Source organism: Ambystoma mexicanum, chromosome 11, assembly GCF_040938575.1.
Source record: "Ambystoma mexicanum isolate Mex_15411 chromosome 11, UKY_AmexF1_1, whole genome shotgun sequence".
Lineage (NCBI taxonomy): Eukaryota > Metazoa > Chordata > Amphibia > Caudata > Ambystomatidae > Ambystoma > Ambystoma mexicanum.
Genome location: NC_090934.1, coordinates 89,166,045 through 89,191,371, shown reverse-complemented (window position 1 = coordinate 89,191,371; position 25,327 = coordinate 89,166,045).

The following is a 25,327-nucleotide window of genomic DNA, read 5'->3' as shown; positions in this document are numbered from 1 at the left end:
TTTATCACAGACTTGTTTATAAAATGTAGAGATCTCTGATCACTGTTATAGTCCTGAAATGCTCTGTGATTTAATGCAAAGCATACAAGAATCCTCATTGGTGCTATTTGTCCCCTTTACCACTCTCAGAGAGGTATTTTGAAAGAGTACAATAAGAGTGTACCAGACTGTCTATCTTGGAATGATAACCTTCTATCAGAAATGTATTAATATGGTTAGTCTAGTATTGCACCTTGCAAAATACAAGTGAGGGGGTACGAACAGAACACCTGCAACACAGGGGAGTGACGTGTGCCAGTGGGGGTCCGGGAAGCCCATTCTTATGTTTCGCCCTGGACACCAAGTTGACTAGAAACTGCCCTGAGTGTGCCTTTCCATGAGGCGAATGTATTTTGCATTAGAGGCCTAACCTGGCCTTTCTGTTCATTTTCCTGGGCTGAGAATATCCCACAAACTGTGGTAGCTGCCTCTTCCACGGCTGTTTCCGCTATAATTTTTCTATAGGCTGGCCAGGTTCTTGGCTTACCTATTACTAAAGGGTGAGGGATCTACGTGGTTCTATATGAATCACAGACAGGGCTAATTTTGAATGCAAAAGGAATATTGGAGTGGTGCTTTTGATTGGGGGGAGTGCAGAACTCCCTGTATTGATTGTTGCCTCATAAATATATCCAAACAAGTTGCCGCCAGTGGTGGAGGGTGGGCGGCTAGAGTGGCTTCCACCAGTGACTTACATTGGGTGGCTGACTCATTCAGCTGTTCATCCTCACAGATTCCTACGGACCTGGTGACTGTTCCTTCTTCCTCCTGGGTTAGGGCGTCTCTGCTCTATGCTGAGATAAAGGCATGCCAAAAAGGCCACCAAGGGGATCTGGGGCTACAGAAACTTTGCACTGGTGGAAGTGCACAGTTGGATGGTATTAGTGCGAGGGCAATTTTGCATGGTATTAGTACAATGGCCAAAATTGCCATACTACAAAAAGCATATACTGGTAATGCATTTTGTACTATTCCATATTAGCACTACAGCAAACATTGCCCTGCTGAAAACATGCATTGAAAGAATATTTTGTTGCCCAAGGGCACACTTTTTCCTAGTGCTAAAACCATGCAGAATTGCACTTCTCATGGTGCAGAGGTTTCCAACTATACTCCAAATGTTTATTTCACTAGGGCAGACTTTGCCCTTGTGTTAATTCTGTGCAGTTTTGCAATTGCACTGGTGCAATGTTTCTGCAATATGACCCCCGGTGATCTGCTGGCATAGGGCGTGCAACATTAGCTAGCCGAGTTTGGTTCTGTTTTCAACTGCCACTATGTGTGATCTTGTGCAGAACCCCGTGCACGTCTTTCATTGAGTTGTAAAAACGTCCCACATGGTTTTACTAGCTGTGTGTTTAAATCTACATGAAATCCTTTACACAGAAAAGCCCCAACCCATCCCTTGGCTGTTTGGAAATAGTTGCTGTTTGTGAAAATACCTTGTGCTTTGTGGGTAACAGAGCAGATGTGGTCTAGTGTCTACAACTCTACATCAATAGCTGCAAATGTTAAAGATTGTGTTCCTTCTAATCCGAGCTTCCCTATTTACCCAACCAGCGTAAACCTGGGCACATTTCTCTATATCGGGGGGCCTCAGATCTGCCAAAACCAATGACGCCAAGACCATAGCTAACAAGCCCTTCATAGAAAACTGTACATTTAAAGGTATGCATTTCTTCCTTGGAAATGTGACGAGAATAAAACAAGCACTGGCAATGCCAACAGTTTGGGCTTTTGTGTAGGCATGGGAAAGGCACTTGCCAGGCACAGCCGTGGTGGTATTAACTGGCCATTGGTGGTAGCAGGTGAGAAAATGTGGGTATCTGGGAATTTAATAGCAGTGCCTGACAAATGATTAAAACTTAATCACAAGCCAAAACGGTTGGCTTTGCTAATGCTTGTTTATGACAGGACTTCAGTCAAGGATGCACACAGAGTGCTTATACATTGAGTGTCTGAGGGACTGCTTTAAAAAACTCTGGTCAGCACTTCCCTTGCAATGTTTGACGGTAATGCCTAATTAAAGCGGGTTCAAAGAGTTCCCTTTGTGGAGTGGTTTGGTCGGGGAGGGGCAAGAACTAGGTGGGACTGGCAATCGGGATTTGCCTGGCAATGGCCAGTCAACGGGTGGGCAAGCACTCAAGTAACACCCACAGGCTCTGTGTTCCTCCTCAAATGTCATTTCTCCCTGTCTGTACTCCAATGCAATAGTTTCGCCCTGTAGGCGCTAAGACGCCCACATTTAAATAAGAGAGAACAGAGATGGCGTTGGCGCTCGCTCTGCCCACCAGAGGGCAGTGCAGCCCCACCAATGGTTGCCAACCCCTGGCACAGAGGTGTGGTGTCAGCCCCTGGGGCAGTGCTCGGTGTGACTCGGTGGAGATGCTTGCCTTGCTAAATTTAGGCCTTTCTGGCTGACAGAAATCACAGAACTAATTGTTCCAGTGAAACCTTCGAAAGTTTAGCGCACGCACACTTGTTTTTTTCACTCGTGTCAATGAGCGTTGCGCAGAAAATCTGCCAGGATACAGACCGCGCGCTTTTCAACACCAGGCGGGAAGAGAGTACGATGTTTTGGGGGTAGAGGCGTGTCTTTTCGCCTCCAACGCCAATAATAATAATAGTGGAATAGTCGTACACCGCTTAGGCGTTCCACTTCGAAGCACTGTACACAAAGGGTGGAACCCACCTGCATGTTACACAGAGGAATCTGCAGCAGGCGCTCCGCGCATTGCTCTACGTAAGCAACAGGCAAAAGGAAAGAGATACAGAATGGGCATTATTATCGGATAATTGACCACAAAAAATAGATTGGACCAGGGCGGAGGAGGGCTGTTGAGGCCCGTGACCCCTTACAATGACAGTCAAATGAGTTACATTATAGACTGTTGCATGCAGAAGGGCGTGGCTACATGGTAATCAGGGGATTTGGGCGGGAGAGCCACTATGATAGAAGCTCGTTCATTGGTCACCTAATTGTGGTTAACACTGGATGCAGGTGCGAGTGGTGCGTTTATTGATATTGTAATGAATCGGTGCTGTAAAAAAATTGATATTCAAATTGGTTAATAAAAATGCTAGCCGAGACAAACAGACACGTTTTTTTTTTTACCAGTTCCAAGGGGCAACCAGGGGAACTAAAATGTCCTTTTCAGAAGTTAAGTACAGTACAAAAAAATACACAACGCATGGATCCAGCAGAAACCTCCTGGGGCTGGTTTAGTGAGATTTGTACAGGTGCAGTCACGTGTCAGGCGTGTGCTTAGTGCCCACAACACATGTGTGTGTGAGTAAGTGAATGAAGGCCAAAGCCACTCTCTGGAGGTAGAAAAAGCCGAAACAAGGCAAGCACGCCACAGCGCCACCCACTGACCACCCCTGGAAGCTCACCTCCAGTTCAGAACCGCAGGAGCACGGCATTGTGGGTATGCAAATGAGCTCAAATGCACACTTTTGCTCTAGATTCTAGAACATAGTCTTTCCCTAATCGGGAAATACAGATAGTTGTTTGATTTCCGTCTGTGTAAAAATCAGTAAAAATGGAAAACTGGAAGCCTTAATTATGATGTGTACTTTCCGTGTGGTTGAAAGTTTGAATATTTTCCAAACCAGGCTGTAGGCTAACGGTGCTGGACGCCATCTTGAAAAGCTCCCTGGTGCACTGTGGGTAAATGGTCATCTCCATGGAAGCTTTGGGACTTGCCCTGCATTTTGATGGAGGCTGGTAACTGCAGTAGCTGCATTAAGAGCGTGCAGGCCCCGGAATACAAAAGCGCTGCCTTGGAGAAATGGAACTTGGCACTGTATTTGCACCAGGGCGCAATGGATTTCCACTAGAGCTATGTTTGCTCTGCTGTGTAAAACTGCACTTGCACTGGTGTAAACTTTCAGGAATATAGCCCCAGGTGGCAACCACACAGACAAAGCAGCATGCTGGAAAACACTCGCAAACAGTGTAGCAATGGCAGCACTCGCAGGAAAGGCATAGCATTGCATGCGTGGGGTGGGAGCGGGGAAGAACCCTACTCCTTGGTCTTCCAGGGCAGAGTCCTGGTGAAATCATTCAAGGGAACAGTGTCCGGGGCAGAATCCTAGTGCACCTTTGCCCAGGAGAGAGGCAGAGTCCTAGTCTAATTCTTCATTTGTGTGTCAGTCTTTTATCCTTGATTCCAAATCAGCATCATCACACCAGAACCCCTCCCCCCCGCCCCTCCCGCCCCCCCCACTGGGATATTACTACCCTCCAATATCTCTCCTTCCATGTCTCTAAGTGGATCACTACCAACTTTCAACATCTTCCCTACCAGCCCTCTAAATGACAGATTTCCACTCTCCTGCATTCCAGCGATCTGAGACATTACCGCCCTCCAGCATCTTCCCTTCCTGGACTCTGAGACATTACCACCCTCCAGCATCATCTCACAGACTCTAATTGGACACTACCTCCCTCCAGTGTCTTCCCTACCAGTGCGCTAACTAGGATATTACCACCCTCCAACATCTTCCCTTCCGGGACTCTGAGACATTACCACCCTCCAGCATCATCTCACTAGACTCTAACTGGACAATACCACCCTCCAATGTCTTCCACACCAGTGCGCTAACTAGGATATTACCACCCTCCAGCATCTTCCCTTCCAGGACTCTGAGACATTACCACCCTCCAGCATCATCTCACTAGACTCTAACTGGACAATACCACCCTCCAATGTCTTCCCCACCAGTGCGCTAACTAGGATATTACCACCCTCCAGCATCTTCCCTTCCAGGACTCTGAGACATTACCACACTCCTGCATCATCTCACAAGACTCTAATTGGACAATACCACCCTCCAATGTCTTCCCCACCAGTGCGCTAACTCGGATATTACCACCCTCCAACATCTTCCCTTCCAGTACTCTGAGACATTACCGCCCTCCAGCATCATCTCACTAGACTCTAATTGGACAATACCAACCTCCGATGTCTTCCAAACGAGTGCGCTAACTAGGATATTACCACCCTCCAGCATCTTCCCTTCCAGGACTCTGAGACATTACCACCCTCCAGCATCATCTCACTAGACTCTAACTGGACAATACCACCCTCCAATGTCTTCCACACCAGTGCGCTAACTAGGATATTACCACCCTCCAGCATCTTCCCTTCCAGGACTCTGAGACATTACCACCCTCCAGCATCATCTCACTAGACTCTAACTGGACAATACCACCCTCCAATGTCTTCCCCACCAGTGCGCTAACTAGGATATTACCATCATCCAGCATCTTCCCTTCCAGGACTCTGAGACATTACCACACTCCGGCATCATCTCACAAGACTCTAATTGGACAATACCACCCTCCAATGTCTTCGCCACCAGTGCGCTAACTTGTATATTACCACCCTCCAGCATCTTCCCTTCCTGGACTCTGAGACATTACCACCCTCCAGCATCATCTCACAGACTCTAATTGGACAATACCACCCTCCAATGTCTTCCCCACCAGTGCGCTAACTCGGATATTACCACCCTCCAACATCTTCCCTTCCAGGACTCTGAGACATTACCGCCCTCCAGCATCATCTCACTAAACTCTAATTGGACAATACCAACCTCCGATGCCTTCCAAACCAGTGCGCTAACTAGGATATTACCACCCTCCAGCATCTTCCCTTCCAGGACTCTGAGACATTACCGCCCTCCAGCATCTTCTCACCAGACTCTAAATGGACAATATCACCCTCCAATGTCTTCCCAACCAGTGCGCTAACTAGGACATTACCACCCTCCAGCATCTTCCCTTCCAGGACTCTGAGACATTACCGCCCTCCAGCATCATCTCACCAGACTCTAACTGGACAATACCACCCTCCAATGTCTTCCCAACCAGTGCGCTAACTAGGATATTACCACCCTCCAGCATCTTCCCTTCCAGGTCTCGGAGACATTACCGCCCTCCAGCATCATCTCACAGACTCTAATTGGACAATACCACCCTCCAACGACCAGTGCGCTAACTAGGATATTACCACCCAATGTCTTCCCAACCAGTGTGCTAACTAGGATATTACCACCCTCCAGCATCTTCCCTTCCAGGACTCTGAGACATTACCACCCTCCAGCATCATCTCACTAGACTCTAACTGGACAATACCACCCTCCAATGTCTTCCCCACCAGTGCGCTAACTAGGATATTACCACCCTCCAGCATCTTCCCTTCCAGGACTCTGAGACATTACCACACTCCTGCATCATCTCACAAGACTCTAATTGGACAATACCACCCTCCAATGTCTTCCCCACCAGTGCGCTAACTCGGATATTACCACCCTCCAACATCTTCCCTTCCAGTACTCTGAGACATTACCGCCCTCCAGCATCATCTCACTAGACTCTAATTGGACAATACCAACCTCCGATGTCTTCCAAACGAGTGCGCTAACTAGGATATTACCACCCTCCAGCATCTTCCCTTCCAGGACTCTGAGACATTACCACCCTCCAGCATCATCTCACTAGACTCTAACTGGACAATACCACCCTCCAATGTCTTCCACACCAGTGCGCTAACTAGGATATTACCACCCTCCAGCATCTTCCCTTCCAGGACTCTGAGACATTACCACCCTCCAGCATCATCTCACTAGACTCTAACTGGACAATACCACCCTCCAATGTCTTCCCCACCAGTGCGCTAACTAGGATATTACCACCCTCCAGCATCTTCCCTTCCAGGACTCTGAGACATTACCACCCTCCAGCATCATCTCACTAGACTCTAACTGGACAATACCACCCTCCAATGTCTTCCCCACCAGTGTGCTAACTAGGATATTACCATCATCCAGCATCTTCCCTTCCAGGACTCTGAGACATTACCACACTCCGGCATCATCTCACAAGACTCTAATTGGACAATACCACCCTCCAATGTCTTCGCCACCAGTGCGCTAACTTGTATATTACCACCCTCCAGCATCTTCCCTTCCTGGACTCTGAGACATTACCACCCTCCAGCATCATCTCACAGACTCTAATTGGACAATACCACCCTCCAATGTCTTCCCCACCAGTGCGCTAACTCGGATATTACCACCCTCCAACATCTTCCCTTCCAGGACTCTGAGACATTACCGCCCTCCAGCATCATCTCACTAAACTCTAATTGGACAATACCAACCTCCGATGCCTTCCAAACCAGTGCGCTAACTAGGATATTACCACCCTCCAGCATCTTCCCTTCCAGGACTCTGAGACATTACCGCCCTCCAGCATCTTCTCACCAGACTCTAAATGGACAATATCACCCTCCAATGTCTTCCCAACCAGTGCGCTAACTAGGACATTACCACCCTCCAGCATCTTCCCTTCCAGGACTCTGAGACATTACCGCCCTCCAGCATCATCTCACCAGACTCTAACTGGACAATACCACCCTCCAATGTCTTCCCAACCAGTGCGCTAACTAGGATATTACCACCCTCCAGCATCTTCCCTTCCAGGTCTCTGAGACATTACCGCCCTCCAGCATCATCTCACAGACTCTAATTGGACAATACCACCCTCCAACGACCAGTGCGCTAACTAGGATATTACCACCCAATGTCTTCCCAACCAGTGTGCTAACTAGGATATTACCACCCTCCAGCATCTTCCCTTCCAGGACTCTGAGACATTACCGCCCTCCAGCAACATCGCACCAGACTCTAATTGGACAATACCACCCTCCAATGACCAGTGCGCTAACTAGGATATTACCAAACTCCAGCATCTTCCCTTCCAGGACTCTGAGACATTACCGCCCTCCAGCATCATCTCACTAGACTCTAATTGGACAATACCAACCTCCGATGTCTTCCAAACGAGTGCGCTAACTAGGATATTACCACCCTCCAGCATCTTCCCTTCCAGGACTCTGAGACATTACCACCCTCCAGCATCATCTCACTAGACTCTAACTGGACAATACCACCCTCCAATGTCTTCCCCACCAGTGCGCTAACTAGGATATTACCACCCTCCAGCATCTTCCCTTCCAGGACTCTGAGACATTACCACCCTCCAGCATCATCTCACTAGACTCTAACTGGACAATACCACCCTCCAATGTCTTCCCCACCAGTGCGCTAACTAGGATATTACCATCATCCAGCATCTTCCCTTCCAGGACTCTGAGACATTACCACACTCCGGCATCATCTCACAAGACTCTAATTGGACAATACCACCCTCCAATGTCTTCGCCACCAGTGCGCTAACTTGTATATTACCACCCTCCAGCATCTTCCCTTCCTGGACTCTGAGACATTACCACCCTCCAGCATCATCTCACAGACTCTAATTGGACAATACCACCCTCCAATGTCTTCCCCACCAGTGCGCTAACTCGGATATTACCACCCTCCAACATCTTCCCTTCCAGGACTCTGAGACATTACCGCCCTCCAGCATCATCTCACTAAACTCTAATTGGACAATACCAACCTCCGATGCCTTCCAAACCAGTGCGCTAACTAGGATATTACCACCCTCCAGCATCTTCCCTTCCAGGACTCTGAGACATTACCGCCCTCCAGCATCTTCTCACCAGACTCTAAATGGACAATATCACCCTCCAATGTCTTCCCAACCAGTGCGCTAACTAGGACATTACCACCCTCCAGCATCTTCCCTTCCAGGACTCTGAGACATTACCGCCCTCCAGCATCATCTCACCAGACTCTAACTGGACAATACCACCCTCCAATGTCTTCCCAACCAGTGCGCTAACTAGGATATTACCACCCTCCAGCATCTTCCCTTCCAGGTCTCGGAGACATTACCGCCCTCCAGCATCATCTCACAGACTCTAATTGGACAATACCACCCTCCAACGACCAGTGCGCTAACTAGGATATTACCACCCAATGTCTTCACAACCAGTGTGCTAACTAGGATATTACCACCCTCCAGCATCTTCCCTTCCAGGACTCTGAGACATTACCACCCTCCAGCATCATCTCACTAGACTCTAACTGGACAATACCACCCTCCAATGTCTTCCCCACCAGTGCGCTAACTAGGATATTACCACCCTCCAGCATCTTCCCTTCCAGGACTCTGAGACATTACCACACTCCTGCATCATCTCACAAGACTCTAATTGGACAATACCACCCTCCAATGTCTTCCCCACCAGTGCGCTAACTCGGATATTACCACCCTCCAACATCTTCCCTTCCAGTACTCTGAGACATTACCGCCCTCCAGCATCATCTCACTAGACTCTAATTGGACAATACCAACCTCCGATGTCTTCCAAACGAGTGCGCTAACTAGGATATTACCACCCTCCAGCATCTTCCCTTCCAGGACTCTGAGACATTACCACCCTCCAGCATCATCTCACTAGACTCTAACTGGACAATACCACCCTCCAATGTCTTCCACACCAGTGCGCTAACTAGGATATTACCACCCTCCAGCATCTTCCCTTCCAGGACTCTGAGACATTACCACCCTCCAGCATCATCTCACTAGACTCTAACTGGACAATACCACCCTCCAATGTCTTCCCCACCAGTGCGCTAACTAGGATATTACCACCCTCCAGCATCTTCCCTTCCAGGACTCTGAGACATTACCACCCTCCAGCATCATCTCACTAGACTCTAACTGGACAATACCACCCTCCAATGTCTTCCCCACCAGTGCGCTAACTAGGATATTACCATCATCCAGCATCTTCCCTTCCAGGACTCTGAGACATTACCACACTCCGGCATCATCTCACAAGACTCTAATTGGACAATACCACCCTCCAATGTCTTCGCCACCAGTGCGCTAACTTGTATATTACCACCCTCCAGCATCTTCCCTTCCTGGACTCTGAGACATTACCACCCTCCAGCATCATCTCACAGACTCTAATTGGACAATACCACCCTCCAATGTCTTCCCCACCAGTGCGCTAACTCGGATATTACCACCCTCCAACATCTTCCCTTCCAGGACTCTGAGACATTACCGCCCTCCAGCATCATCTCACTAAACTCTAATTGGACAATACCAACCTCCGATGCCTTCCAAACCAGTGCGCTAACTAGGATATTACCACCCTCCAGCATCTTCCCTTCCAGGACTCTGAGACATTACCGCCCTCCAGCATCTTCTCACCAGACTCTAAATGGACAATATCACCCTCCAATGTCTTCCCAACCAGTGCGCTAACTAGGACATTACCACCCTCCAGCATCTTCCCTTCCAGGACTCTGAGACATTACCGCCCTCCAGCATCATCTCACCAGACTCTAACTGGACAATACCACCCTCCAATGTCTTCCCAACCAGTGCGCTAACTAGGATATTACCACCCTCCAGCATCTTCCCTTCCAGGTCTCTGAGACATTACCGCCCTCCAGCATCATCTCACAGACTCTAATTGGACAATACCACCCTCCAACGACCAGTGCGCTAACTAGGATATTACCACCCAATGTCTTCCCAACCAGTGTGCTAACTAGGATATTACCACCCTCCAGCATCTTCCCTTCCAGGACTCTGAGACATTACCGCCCTCCAGCAACATCGCACCAGACTCTAATTGGACAATACCACCCTCCAATGACCAGTGCGCTAACTAGGATATTACCAAACTCCAGCATCTTCCCTTTCTGGACTCTGAGACATTACCACCCTCCAGCATCATCTCACTAGACTCTAACTGGACAATACCACCCTCCAATGTCTTCCCCACCAGTGCGCTAACTAGGATATTACCACCCTCCAGCATCTTCCCTTCCAGGACTCTGAGACATTACCACCCTCCAGCATCATCTCACTAGACTCTAACTGGACAATACCACCCTCCAATGTCTTCCCCACCAGTGCGCTAACTAGGATATTACCATCATCCAGCATCTTCCCTTCCAGGACTCTGAGACATTACCACACTCCGGCATCATCTCACAAGACTCTAATTGGACAATACCACCCTCCAATGTCTTCGCCACCAGTGCGCTAACTTGTATATTACCACCCTCCAGCATCTTCCCTTCCTGGACTCTGAGACATTACCACCCTCCAGCATCATCTCACAGACTCTAATTGGACAATACCACCCTCCAATGTCTTCCCCACCAGTGCGCTAACTCGGATATTACCACCCTCCAACATCTTCCCTTCCAGGACTCTGAGACATTACCGCCCTCCAGCATCATCTCACTAAACTCTAATTGGACAATACCAACCTCCGATGCCTTCCAAACCAGTGCGCTAACTAGGATATTACCACCCTCCAGCATCTTCCCTTCCAGGACTCTGAGACATTACCGCCCTCCAGCATCTTCTCACCAGACTCTAAATGGACAATATCACCCTCCAATGTCTTCCCAACCAGTGCGCTAACTAGGACATTACCACCCTCCAGCATCTTCCCTTCCAGGACTCTGAGACATTACCGCCCTCCAGCATCATCTCACCAGACTCTAACTGGACAATACCACCCTCCAATGTCTTCCCAATCAGTGCGCTAACTAGGATATTACCACCCTCCAGCATCTTCCCTTCCAGGTCTCGGAGACATTACCGCCCTCCAGCATCATCTCACAGACTCTAATTGGACAATACCACCCTCCAACGACCAGTGCGCTAACTAGGATATTACCACCCAATGTCTTCCCAACCAGTGTGCTAACTAGGATATTACCACCCTCCAGCATCTTCCCTTCCAGGACTCTGAGACATTACCACCCTCCAGCATCATCTCACTAGACTCTAACTGGACAATACCACCCTCCAATGTCTTCCCCACCAGTGCGCTAACTAGGATATTACCACCCTCCAGCATCTTCCCTTCCAGGACTCTGAGACATTACCACACTCCTGCATCATCTCACAAGACTCTAATTGGACAATACCACCCTCCAATGTCTTCCCCACCAGTGCGCTAACTCGGATATTACCACCCTCCAACATCTTCCCTTCCAGTACTCTGAGACATTACCGCCCTCCAGCATCATCTCACTAGACTCTAATTGGACAATACCAACCTCCGATGTCTTCCAAACGAGTGCGCTAACTAGGATATTACCACCCTCCAGCATCTTCCCTTCCAGGACTCTGAGACATTACCACCCTCCAGCATCATCTCACTAGACTCTAACTGGACAATACCACCCTCCAATGTCTTCCACACCAGTGCGCTAACTAGGATATTACCACCCTCCAGCATCTTCCCTTCCAGGACTCTGAGACATTACCACCCTCCAGCATCATCTCACTAGACTCTAACTGGACAATACCACCCTCCAATGTCTTCCCCACCAGTGCGCTAACTAGGATATTACCACCCTCCAGCATCTTCCCTTCCAGGACTCTGAGACATTACCACCCTCCAGCATCATCTCACTAGACTCTAACTGGACAATACCACCCACCAATGTCTTCCCCACCAGTGCGCTAACTAGGATATTACCATCATCCAGCATCTTCCCTTCCAGGACTCTGAGACATTACCACACTCCGGCATCATCTCACAAGACTCTAATTGGACAATACCACCCTCCAATGTCTTCGCCACCAGTGCGCTAACTTGTATATTACCACCCTCCAGCATCTTCCCTTCCTGGACTCTGAGACATTACCACCCTCCAGCATCATCTCACAGACTCTAATTGGACAATACCACCCTCCAATGTCTTCCCCACCAGTGCGCTAACTCGGATATTACCACCCTCCAACATCTTCCCTTCCAGGACTCTGAGACATTACCGCCCTCCAGCATCATCTCACTAAACTCTAATTGGACAATACCAACCTCCGATGCCTTCCAAACCAGTGCGCTAACTAGGATATTACCACCCTCCAGCATCTTCCCTTCCAGGACTCTGAGACATTACCGCCCTCCAGCATCTTCTCACCAGACTCTAAATGGACAATATCACCCTCCAATGTCTTCCCAACCAGTGCGCTAACTAGGACATTACCACCCTCCAGCATCTTCCCTTCCAGGACTCTGAGACATTACCGCCCTCCAGCATCATCTCACCAGACTCTAACTGGACAATACCACCCTCCAATGTCTTCCCAACCAGTGCGCTAACTAGGATATTACCACCCTCCAGCATCTTCCCTTCCAGGTCTCTGAGACATTACCGCCCTCCAGCATCATCTCACAGACTCTAATTGGACAATACCACCCTCCAACGACCAGTGCGCTAACTAGGATATTACCACCCAATGTCTTCCCAACCAGTGTGCTAACTAGGATATTACCACCCTCCAGCATCTTCCCTTCCAGGACTCTGAGACATTACCGCCCTCCAGCAACATCGCACCAGACTCTAATTGGACAATACCACCCTCCAATGACCAGTGCGCTAACTAGGATATTACCAAACTCCAGCATCTTCCCTTTCTGGACTCTGAGACATTACCACCCTCCAGCATCATCTCACTATACTCTAATTGGACAATACCACCCTCCAATGTCTTCCCAACTAGTGCGCTAACTAGGATATTACCACCCTCCAGCATCTTCCCACACAGCACTCTGAGACATTACCACCCTCCAGCATCATCTCACCAGACTCTAAATGGACAATACCACCCTCCAATGTCTTATCCACCAGTGCGCTAACTATGATATTACCACCCTCCAGTATCTTCCCTTCCAGGACTCTGAGACATTACCGCCCTCCAACATCATCTCACAGACTCTAATTGGACAATACCACCCTCCAATGTCTTATCCACCAGTGCGCTAACTAGGATATTACTACCCTCCAGCATCTTCCCTTCCAGGACTCTGAGACATTACCGCCCTCCAGCATCATTTCACAGACTCTAATTGGACAATACCATCCTCCAATGACCAGTGCGCTAACTAGGATATTACCACCCAATGTCTTCCCAACCAGTGCGCTAACTAGGATATTACCACCCTCCAGCATCTTCCCTTCCAGGACTCTGAGAAATTACCACCCTCCAGCATCATTTCACCAGACTCTAATTGGACAATACCACCCTCCAATGTCTTCTCCACCAGTGCGCTAACTAGGATATAACCACCCTCCAGCATCTTCCCTTCCTGGACTCTGAGACATTACCACCCTCCAGCATCATCGCACAGACTCTAATTGGACAATACCACCCTCCAATGTCTTCTCCACCAGTGCGCTAACTAGGATATTACCACCGTCCAGCATCTTCCCTTCCTGGACTCTGAGACATTACCACCCTCCAGCATCATCTCACCAGACTCTAACTGGACAATACCACCCTCCAATGTCTTCCCTACCAGTGTGCTAACTAGGATATTACCACCCTCCAGCATCTTCCCTTCCAGGACTCTGAGATATTACCGCCCTCCAGCAGCATCGCACAGACTCTAATTGGACAATACCACCCTCCAATGACTTCCCCACCAGTGCGCTAACTCGTATATTACCACCCTCCAGAATCTTCCCTTCCAGGATTCTGAGACATTACCGCCCTCCAGCATCATCGCACAGACTCTAACTGGACAATACCACCCTCCAATGTCTTTCCCATCAGTGCACTAACTAGGATATTACCACCCTCCAGCATCTTCCCTTCCAGGAATTTGAGACATTACCGCCCTCCAGCATCATCTCACAGACTCTAATTGGACAATACCACCCTCCAATGTCTTCCCAACCAGTGCGCTAACTCGGATATTACCACCCTCCAGCATCTTCCCTTCCAGGACTCTGAGATATTACCACCCTCCAGCATCATCTCACAGACTCTAATTGGGCAATACCACCCTCCAATGTCTTCCCCATCAGTGCACTAACTAGGATATTCCCACCCTCCAGCATCTTCCCTTCCAGGACTCTGAGACATTACCGCCCTCCAGCAGCATCGCACAGACTCTAAATGGACAATACCACCCTCCAATGTCTTCCCAACCAGTGCGCTAACTAGGATATTACCACCCTCCAACATCTTCCCTTCCAGGACTCTGAGACATTACCGCCCTCCAGCATCATCTCACCATTCTCTAAATGGACAATAACACCCTCCAATGTCTTCCCAACCAGTGCGCTAACTAGGATATTACAACCCTCCAGCATCTTCCCTTCCAGGTCTCTGAGACATTACCGCCCTCCAGCATCATCTCACAGACTCTAATTGAACAATACCACCCTCCAATGACCAGTGCGCTAACTAGGATATTACCACCCAATGTCTTCCCAACCAGTGTGCTAACTAGGACATTACCACCCTCCAGCATCTTCCCTTCCAGGACTCTGAGACATTACCGTCCTCCAGCATCATCTCACCAGACTATAATTGGAAAATACCACCCTCCAATGACCAGTGCGCTAACTAGGATATTACCACCCTCCAGCATCTTCCCTTTCTGGACTCTGAGACATTACCACCCTCCAGCATCATCTCACTTGACTCTAATTGGACAATACCACCCTCCAAAGTTTTCCCAACTTGTGCGCTAACTAGGATATTACCACCCTCCAGCATCTTCCCTTACAGGACTCTGAGACATTACCACCCTCCAGCATCATCTCACCAGACTCTAAATGGACAATACCACCCTCCAATGTCTTATCCACCAGTGCGCTAACTAGGATATTACCACCCTCCAGCATCTTCCCTTCCAGGTCTTTGAGACATTACCACCCTCCAGCATCATCTCACAGACTCTAATTGCCCAATACCACCCTCCAATGTCTTATCCACCAGTGCGCTAACTAGGATATTACTACCCTCCAGCATCTTCCCTTCCAGGACTCTGAGACATTACCGCCCTCTAGCATCATCTCACAGACTCTAATTGGACAATACCACCCTCCAATGACCAGTGCGCTAACTAGGATATTACCACCCAATGTCTTCCCAACCAGTGCGCTAACTAGGATATTACCACCCTCAAGCATCTTCCCTTCCAGGACTCTGAGACATTACCACCCTCCAGCATCATCTCACAGACTCTAATTGGACAATACCATCCTCCAATGTCTTCCCCACCACTGCGCTAACTAGGATATTACCACCCTCCAGCATCTTCCCTTCCTGGACTCTGAGACATTACCACCCTCCAGCATCATCGCACAGACTCTAATTGGACAATACCACCCTCCAATGTCTTCCCCACTAGTGCGCTAACTAGGATATTACCACCCTCCAGAATATTCCTTTCCAGGACTCTGAGACATTACCGCCCTCCAGCAGCATCGCACAGACTCTAATTGGACAATACCACCCTCCAATGGCTTCCCCACCAGTGCGCTAACTCGTATTTTACCATCCTCCAGAATCTTCCCTTCCTGGACTCTGAGACATTACCACCCTCCAGCATCATCTCACCAGACTCTAACTGGACAATACCACCCTCCAATGTCTTCCCCACCAGTGTGCTAACTAGGATATTACCACCCTCCAGCATCTTCCCTTCCAGGACTCTGAGACATTACCGCCCTCCAGCAGCATCGCACAGACTCTAATTGGACAATACCACCCTCCAATGACTTCCCCACCAGTGCGCTAACTCGTATATTACCACCCTCCAGAATCTTCCCTTCCAGGATTCTGAGACATTACCGCCCTCCAGCATCATCTCACCAGACTCCAAATGGACAATACCACCCTCCAATGTCTTCCCAACCAGTGCGCTAACTAGGATATTACAACCCTCCAGCATCTTCCCTTCCAGGTCTCTGAGACATTACCGCCCTCCAGCATCATCTCACAGACTCTAATTGGACAATACCACCCTCCAATGACCAGTGCACTAACTAGGATATTACCACCCAATGTCTTCCCAACCAGTGTGCTAACTAGGATATTACCACCCTCCAGCATCTTCCCTTCCAGGACTCTGAGACATTACCGTCCTCCAGCATCATCTCACCAGACTATAATTGGAAAATACCACCCTCCAATGACCAGTGCGCTAACTCGTATTTTACCACCCTCCAGAATCTTCCCTTCCAGGATTCTGAGACATTACCGCCCTCCAGCATCATCGCACAGACTCTAACTGGACAATACCACCCTCCAATGTCTTTCCCATCAGTGCACTAACTAGGATATTACCACCCTCCAGCATCTTCCCTTCCAGGAATTTGAGACATTACCGCCCTCCAGCATCATCTCACAGACTCTAATTGGACAATACCACCCTCCAATGTCTTCCCAACCAGTGCGCTAACTCGGATATTACCACCCTCCAGCATCCTCCCTTCCACGACTCTGAGACATTACCACCCTCCAGCATCATCTCACAGACTCTAATTGGGCAATACCACCCTCCAATGTCTTCCCCATCAGTGCGCTAACTTGGATATTACCACCCTACAGCATCTTCCCTTCCAGGACTCTGAGACATTACCACCCACCAGCATCATCTCACCAGACTCTAAATGGACAATACCACCCTCCAATGTCTTCCCAACCAGTGCGCTAACTTGGATATTACCACCCTCCAACATCTTCCCTTCCAGGACTCTGAGACATTACCGCCCTCCAGCATCATCTCACCAGACTCTAAATGGACAATAACACCCTCCAATGTCTTCCCAACCAGTGCGCTAACTAGGATATTACAACCCTCCAGCATCTTCCCTTCCAGGTCTCTGAGACATTACCGCCCTCCAGTATCATCTCACAGACTCTAATTGGACAATACCACCCTCCAATGACTTCCCCACCAGTGCGCTAACTCGTATATTACCACCCTCCAGAATCTTCCCTTCCAGGATTCTGAGACATTACCGCCCTCCAGCATCATCGCACAGACTCTAACTGGACAATACCACCCTCCAATGTCTTTCCCATCAGTGCACTAACTAGGATATTACCACCCTCCAGCATCTTCCCTTCCAGGAATTTGAGACATTACCGCCCTCCAGCATCATCTCACAGACTCTAATTGGACAATACCACCCTCCAATGTCTTCCCAACCAGTGCGCTAACTCGGATATTACCACCCTCCAGCATCTTCCCTTCCAGGACTCTGAGATATTACCACCCTCCAGCATCATCTCACAGACTCTAATTGGGCAATACCACCCTCCAATGTCTTCCCCATCAGTGCACTAACTAGGATATTCCCACCCTCCAGCATCTTCCCTTCCAGGACTCTGAGACATTACCGCCCTCCAGCAGCATCGCACAGACTCTAAATGGACAATACCACCCTCCAATGTCTTCCCAACCAGTGCGCTAACTAGGATATTACCACCCTCCAACATCTTCCCTTCCAGGACTCTGAGACATTACCGCCCTCCAGCATCATCTCACCATTCTCTAAATGGACAATAACACCCTCCAATGTCTTCCCAACCAGTGCGCTAACTAGGATATTACAACCCTCCAGCATCTTCCCTTCCAGGTCTCTGAGACATTACCGCCCTCCAGCATCATCTCACAGACTCTAATTGAACAATACCACCCTCCAATGACCAGTGCGCTAACTAGGATATTACCACCCAATGTCTTCCCAACCAGTGTGCTAACTAGGACATTACCACCCTCCAGCATCTTCCCTTCCAGGACTCTGAGACATTACCGTCCTCCAGCATCATCTCACCAGACTATAATTGGAAAATACCACCCTCCAATGACCAGTGCGCTAACTAGGATATTACCACCCTCCAGCATCTTCCCTTTCTGGACTCTGAGACATTACCACCCTCCAGCATCATCTCACTTGACTCTAATTGGACAATACCACCCTCCAAAGTTTTCCCAACTTGTGCGCTAACTAGGATATTACCACCCTCCAGCATCTTCCCTTCCAGGTCTTTGAGACATTACCACCCTCCAGCATCATCTCACAGACTCTAATTGCCCAATACCACCCTCCAATGTCTTATCCACCAGTGCGCTAACTAGGATATTACTACCCTCCAGCATCTTCCCTTCCAGGACTCTGAGACATTACCGCCCTCTAGCATCATCTCACAGACTCTAATTGGACAATACCACCCTCCAATGACCAGTGCGCTAACTAGGATATTACCACCCAATGTCTTCCCAACCAGTGCGCTAACTAGGATATTACCACCCTCAAGCATCTTCCCTTCCAGGACTCTGAGACATTACCACCCTCCAGCATCATCTCACAGACTCTAATTGGACAATACCACCCTCCAATGTCTTCCCCACCACTGCGCTAACTAGGATATTACCACCCTCCAGCATCTTCCCTTCCTGGACTCTGAGACATTACCACCCTCCAGCATCATCGCACAGACTCTAATTGGACAATACCACCCTCCAATGTCTTCCCCACTAGTGCGCTAACTAGGATATTACCACCCTCCAGAATATTCCTTTCCAGGACTCTGAGACATTACCGCCCTCCAGCAGCATCGCACAGACTCTAATTGGACAATACCACCCTCCAATGGCTTCCCCACCAGTGCGCTAACTCGTATTTTACCATCCTCCAGAATCTTCCCTTCCTGGACTCTGAGACATTACCACCCTCCAGCATCATCTCACCAGACTCTAACTGGACAATACCACCCTCCAATGTCTTCCCCACCAGTGTGCTAACTAGGATATTACCACCCTCCAGCATCTTCCCTTCCAGGACTCTGAGACATTACCGCCCTCCAGCAGCATCGCACAGACTCTAATTGGACAATACCACCCTCCAATGACTTCCCCACCAGTGCGCTAACTCGTATATTACCACCCTCCAGAATCTTCCCTTCCAGGATTCTGAGACATTACCGCCCTCCAGCATCATCTCACCAGACTCCAAATGGACAATACCACCCTCCAATGTCTTCCCAACCAGTGCTCTAACTAGGATATTACAACCCTCCAGCATCTTCCCTTCCAGGTCTCTGAGACATTACCGCCCTCCAGCATCATCTCACAGACTCTAATTGGACAATACCACCCTCCAATGACCAGTGCACTAACTAGGATATTACCACCCAATGTCTTCCCAACCAGTGTGCTAACTAGGATATTACCACCCTCCAGCATCTTCCCTTCCAGGACTCTGAGACATTACCGTCCTCCAGCATCATCTCACCAGACTATAATTGGAAAATACCACCCTCCAATGACCAGTGCGCTAACTCGTATTTTACCACCCTCCAGAATCTTCCCTTCCAGGATTCTGAGACATTACCGCCCTCCAGCATCATCGCACAGACTCTAACTGGACAATACCACCCTCCAATGTCTTTCCCATCAGTGCACTAACTAGGATATTACCACCCTCCAGCATCTTCCCTTCCAGGAATTTGAGACATTACCACCCTCCAGCATCATCTCACAGACTCTAATTGGACAATACCACCCTCCAATGTCTTCCCAACCAGTGCGCTAACTCGGATATTACCACCCTCCAGCATCCTCCCTTCCACGACTCTGAGACATTACCACCCTCCAGCATCATCTCACAGACTCTAATTGGGCAATACCACCCTCCAATGTCTTCCCCATCAGTGCGCTAACTAGGACATTACCACCCTACAGCATCTTCCCTTCCAGGACTCTGAGACATTACCACCCACCAGCATCATCTCACCAGACTCTAAATGGACAATACCACCCTCCAATGTCTTCCCAACCAGTGCGCTAACTTGGATATTACCACCCTCCAACATCTTCCCTTCCAGGACTCTGAGACATTACCGCCCTCCAGCATCATCTCACCAGACTCTAAATGGACAATAACACCCTCCAATGTCTTCCCAACCAGTGCGCTAACTAGGATATTACAACCCTCCAGCATCTTCCCTTCCAGGTCTCTGAGACATTACCGCCCTCCAGTATCATCTCACAGACTCTAATTGGACAATACCACCCTCCAATGACCAGTGGGCTAACTAGGATATTACCACCCAATGTCTTCCCAACCAGTGTGCTAACTAGGATGTTACCACCCTCCAGCATCTTCCCTTCCAGGACTCTGAGACATTACCGTCCTCCAGCATCATCTCACCAGACTATAATTGGAAAATACCACCCTCCAATGACCAGTGCGCTAACTAGGATATTACCACCCTCCAGCATCTTCCCTTTCTGGACTCTGAGACATTACCACCCTCCAGCTTCATCTCACTAGACTCTAATTGGACAATACCACCCTCCAAAGTTTTCCCAACTAGTGCGCTAACTAGGATATTACCACCCTCCAGCATCTTCCCTTACAGGACTCTGAGACATTACCACCCTCCAGCATCATCTCACCAGACACTAAATGGACAATACCACCCTCCAATGTCTTATCCACCAGTGCGCTAACTAGGATATTACCACCCTCCAGCATCTTCCCTTCCAGGTCTTTGAGACATTACCACCCTCCAGCATCATCTCACAGACTCTAATTGGACAATACCACCCTCCAATGTCTTATCCACCAGTGCGCTAACTAGGATATTACTACCCTCCAGCATCTTCCCTTCCAGGACTCTGAGACATTACCGCCCTCTAGCATCATCTCACAGACTCTAATTGGACAATACCACCCTCCAATGACCAGTGCGCTAACTAGGATATTACCACCCAATGTCTTCCCAACCAGTGCGCTAACTAGGATACTACCACCCTCAAGCATCTTCCCTTCCAGGACTCTGAGACATTACCACCATCCAGCATCATCGCACAGACTCTAATTGGACAATACCACCTCCAATGTCTTCCCCACCACTGTGCTAACTAGGATATTACCACCCTCCAGCATCTTCCCTTCCTGGACTCTGAGACATTACCACCCTCCAGCATCATCGCACAGACTCTAATTGGACAATACCACCCTCCAATGTCTTCCCCACCAGTGCGCTAACTAGGATATTAACACCCTCCAGCATCTTCCTTTCCAGGACTCTGAGACATTACCGCCCTCCAGCATCATCTCACCAGACTCCAAATGGACAATACCACCCTCCAATGTCTTCCCAACCAGTACGCTAACTAGGATATTACAACCCTCCAGCATCTTCCCTTCCATGTCTCTGAGACATTACCGCCCTCCAGCATCATCTCACAGACTCTAATTGGACAATACCACCCTCCAATGACCAGTGCGCTAACTAGGATATTACCACCCAATGTCTTCCCAACCAGTGTGCTAACTAGGATATTACCACCCTCCAGCATCTTCCCTTCCAGGACTCTGAGACATTACCGTCCTCCAGCATCATCTCACTAGACTATAATTGGAAAATACCACCCTCCAATGACCAGTGCGCTAACTCGTATATTACCACCCTCCAGAATCTTCCCTTCCAGGATTCTGAGACATTACCGCCCTCCAGCATCATCGCACAGACTCTAACTGGACAATACCACCCTCCAATGTCTTTCCCATCAGTGCACTAACTAGGATATTACCACCCTCCAGCATCTTCCCTTACAGGACTCTGAGACATTACCACCCTTCAGCATCATCTCACCAGACTCTAAATGGACAATACCACCCTCCAATGTCTTATCCACCAGTGCGCTAACTAGGATATTACCACCCTCCAGCATCTTCCCGTCCAGGTCTCTGAGACATTACCGCCCTCCAGCATCATCTCACAGACTCTAATTGGACAATACCACCCTACAATGTCTTCCCCACAAGTGCGCTAACTAGGATATTACCGCCTTCCAGCATCTTCCCTTCCAGGACTCTGAGACATTACCACCCTCCAGCATCATCTCACAGACTCTAATTGGACAATACTACCCTCCAATGTCTACCCAACCAGTGCGCTAACTAGGATATTACCACCCTCCAGCATCTTCCCTTTCAGGACTCTGAGACATTACCACCCTCCAGCATCATCTCACCATACTCTAATTCAAGGTTGTCCAACGTACGGCACGCGGGCCACAATGCGGCCCTCCGAGCCATTTCATGTGGCCCGCGAGGCCATAGCCTGGTTTATTTATTTATTTACTTGATGTTTGTCGGGTCCGTGGACCCGACAAACATTGAGCAAATAAATAAATAAACTGGGCCATGGCGAGCACTGTTACTGCCTCAGGTGCTCCCCTGGAAGGGGGCACCAGAGGCAGTACAGGCCATGACCAGGTTTATTTATTTTTTGCTCAATTTTTGTCGGGTCCGTGTACCCGATTAATTAATTTATTTCTGCAATGCTGGGTCAGACCAGCATTGTGGAAATAAATAAATTAATTAGGTCCACGGACCCGACAAACATTTAGCAAATAAATAATCCGGGCCATGGCGAGCACTGTTACTGCCTCTGGTGCCCCCCTGGAAGGGGGCACCAGAGGCAGTACAGGCCATGACCAGGTTTATTTATTTATTTGCTCGATTTTTGTCAGGTCCGAGGACCAGATTAATTAATTTATTTCTGCAATGCTGGGCCCGACCAGCATTGCGGAAATAAATAAATTAATCGGGTCCACGGACCCGACAAACATTGAGCAAATAAATAAATAAAACGGGCCGTAGCAGAGCACTGTTACTGCCTGTGGTGCCACCTAGAATAGGGCACCAGGGGCAGTAACAGGCCATTGCCTCGTTTATTATTATTTTTTTTTAATGTTGTCAGGTCCGTGGACCCGAATTCTGGGCCGTGGCGGATGACTGTTACTGCCTCGGGTGCCCCGGGGGCACCAGAGGCAGTCACAGGCCATGGCCTGGTTTATTTATTAATTTGTATGGGTGTGGATGTCCTGTGAGTGCGCTGCTTTCCCTATGTTGCCAACCTCTGAACCCTGAAAAGTAGATGTATGCATGCTTGACATGCGGCCAACTTTGCACCAGACCTGCAGATGAACTTAACTGGTCTGCTGTTAAATCTCAGTTACCACTTTAAAGGTATTGACTACTGAATAATTGCTCATTTTACTATAGCCAATATGATAGCTCAGTGGGTTGCGCGCTCACTGCTGCAATGTGTGTGCTTTCAGCTTTCAGCATTACATTTAACTACTCTATGCTGTGGAATGCTTTGTGCTCCTTCAGGATATATGGCACACGCTGATGCCTCTTCAGGCATAGTAGGTGGAAAGGTGCTTTCTCTGAAATCATCCTGAGATACACAGGGTGTATTGTTCAATAAAAGATTCTTTTCAGGCAAAAGATGGATTTTGATTCTCCTCTTCTGACCCTGTTCTGCTATTCCTTCCTCTTCTTGTCGCACATCTTATGAGAATAAGGGCCAGCATTCATCTCTGAATTGGTTCTGTTTTCTTCAAATGTTTTCCATTAATTTAGTTTGGTGTTTGATGGAAAATTGAAAGCTTGCATTTCTAGGCACATTTTTCCCATCGCTGCGTCTTTCTACTTAATTTATATGACAAAATCATTGCTAACAAAGAGGCGTGGCGTGTTGTGTAGGGGAGGCATGGTATCACAAGTATAACACGTACACAATAGGTACAATATGAAAAACCTTTTTTGAAGTTTTCTGGGGTTGGACAAACTCCTACTTTGCCCTATGACTAAGATGGGAGTAGTCTTCAATTGGGTCCACCTTTGGTGATACATTTTCCACATTTTATCTTTTGAATGGGATTATGCTTCTTTCATTACCACAGAAGTAATGAATGTGTATTACAGAGATAAGCTGCCATATGTATTGGGCACACTGCACATGCTCAGGCAGCATCAAGCATGCTTTGTACAGGACAATGCTGGCCTAAATTGGGAACAACCAGCATAGACATGTTGCTACAGAGGCATATTTTGGGCACAACCAGCATGCCAATGTGTTACATCAGTGACAGTGCTGTCTTACACTGTGGACACATTGATCATTAAAATGGGTTGTGCTCTAGAATGTTCTTGTCTGCTGTTGGTGACACGGAATGTACATGTTCCCCTTTAGAACTGATTGTAAACTTATGGCTTTTTGGCCACTTTTCCTGCTGTAAAATGCACCATTTCACCCCTATATTTGAAAAAAGAAATCTTGGCGGGGTCCCCCCGAAACCGTCCCTAGAGCGTTATAGCTCCCTCGCTACGCTCGGTCGCCCCCACTATTTCAGAAAATATCAACACATACACACTGGAAGAAATCACAAGAAACTAACCTTTGATCACTGTCCCTGACGCCAAAAGCTATCTTTGGGACTGCATGGCTATCACTGCCTGTGATGCTATTGTGTCAAAGGTCACACACCATCGATTTTGAATATACTGCTTTTGGTGAGGGTGTTGACTTTTGGCTCGCCGGCCCACTGGGAGACAAAAAGTGAATGCTCGGCCCCACATTCAAAAAGGTTGGACAAGCCTGCTCTAATTGGACAATACCACCCTCCAATGTCGTCCCCATCAGTGCACTAACTAGGATATTACCACCCTCCAGCATCTTCCCTTCCAGGACTCTGAGACATTACCACCC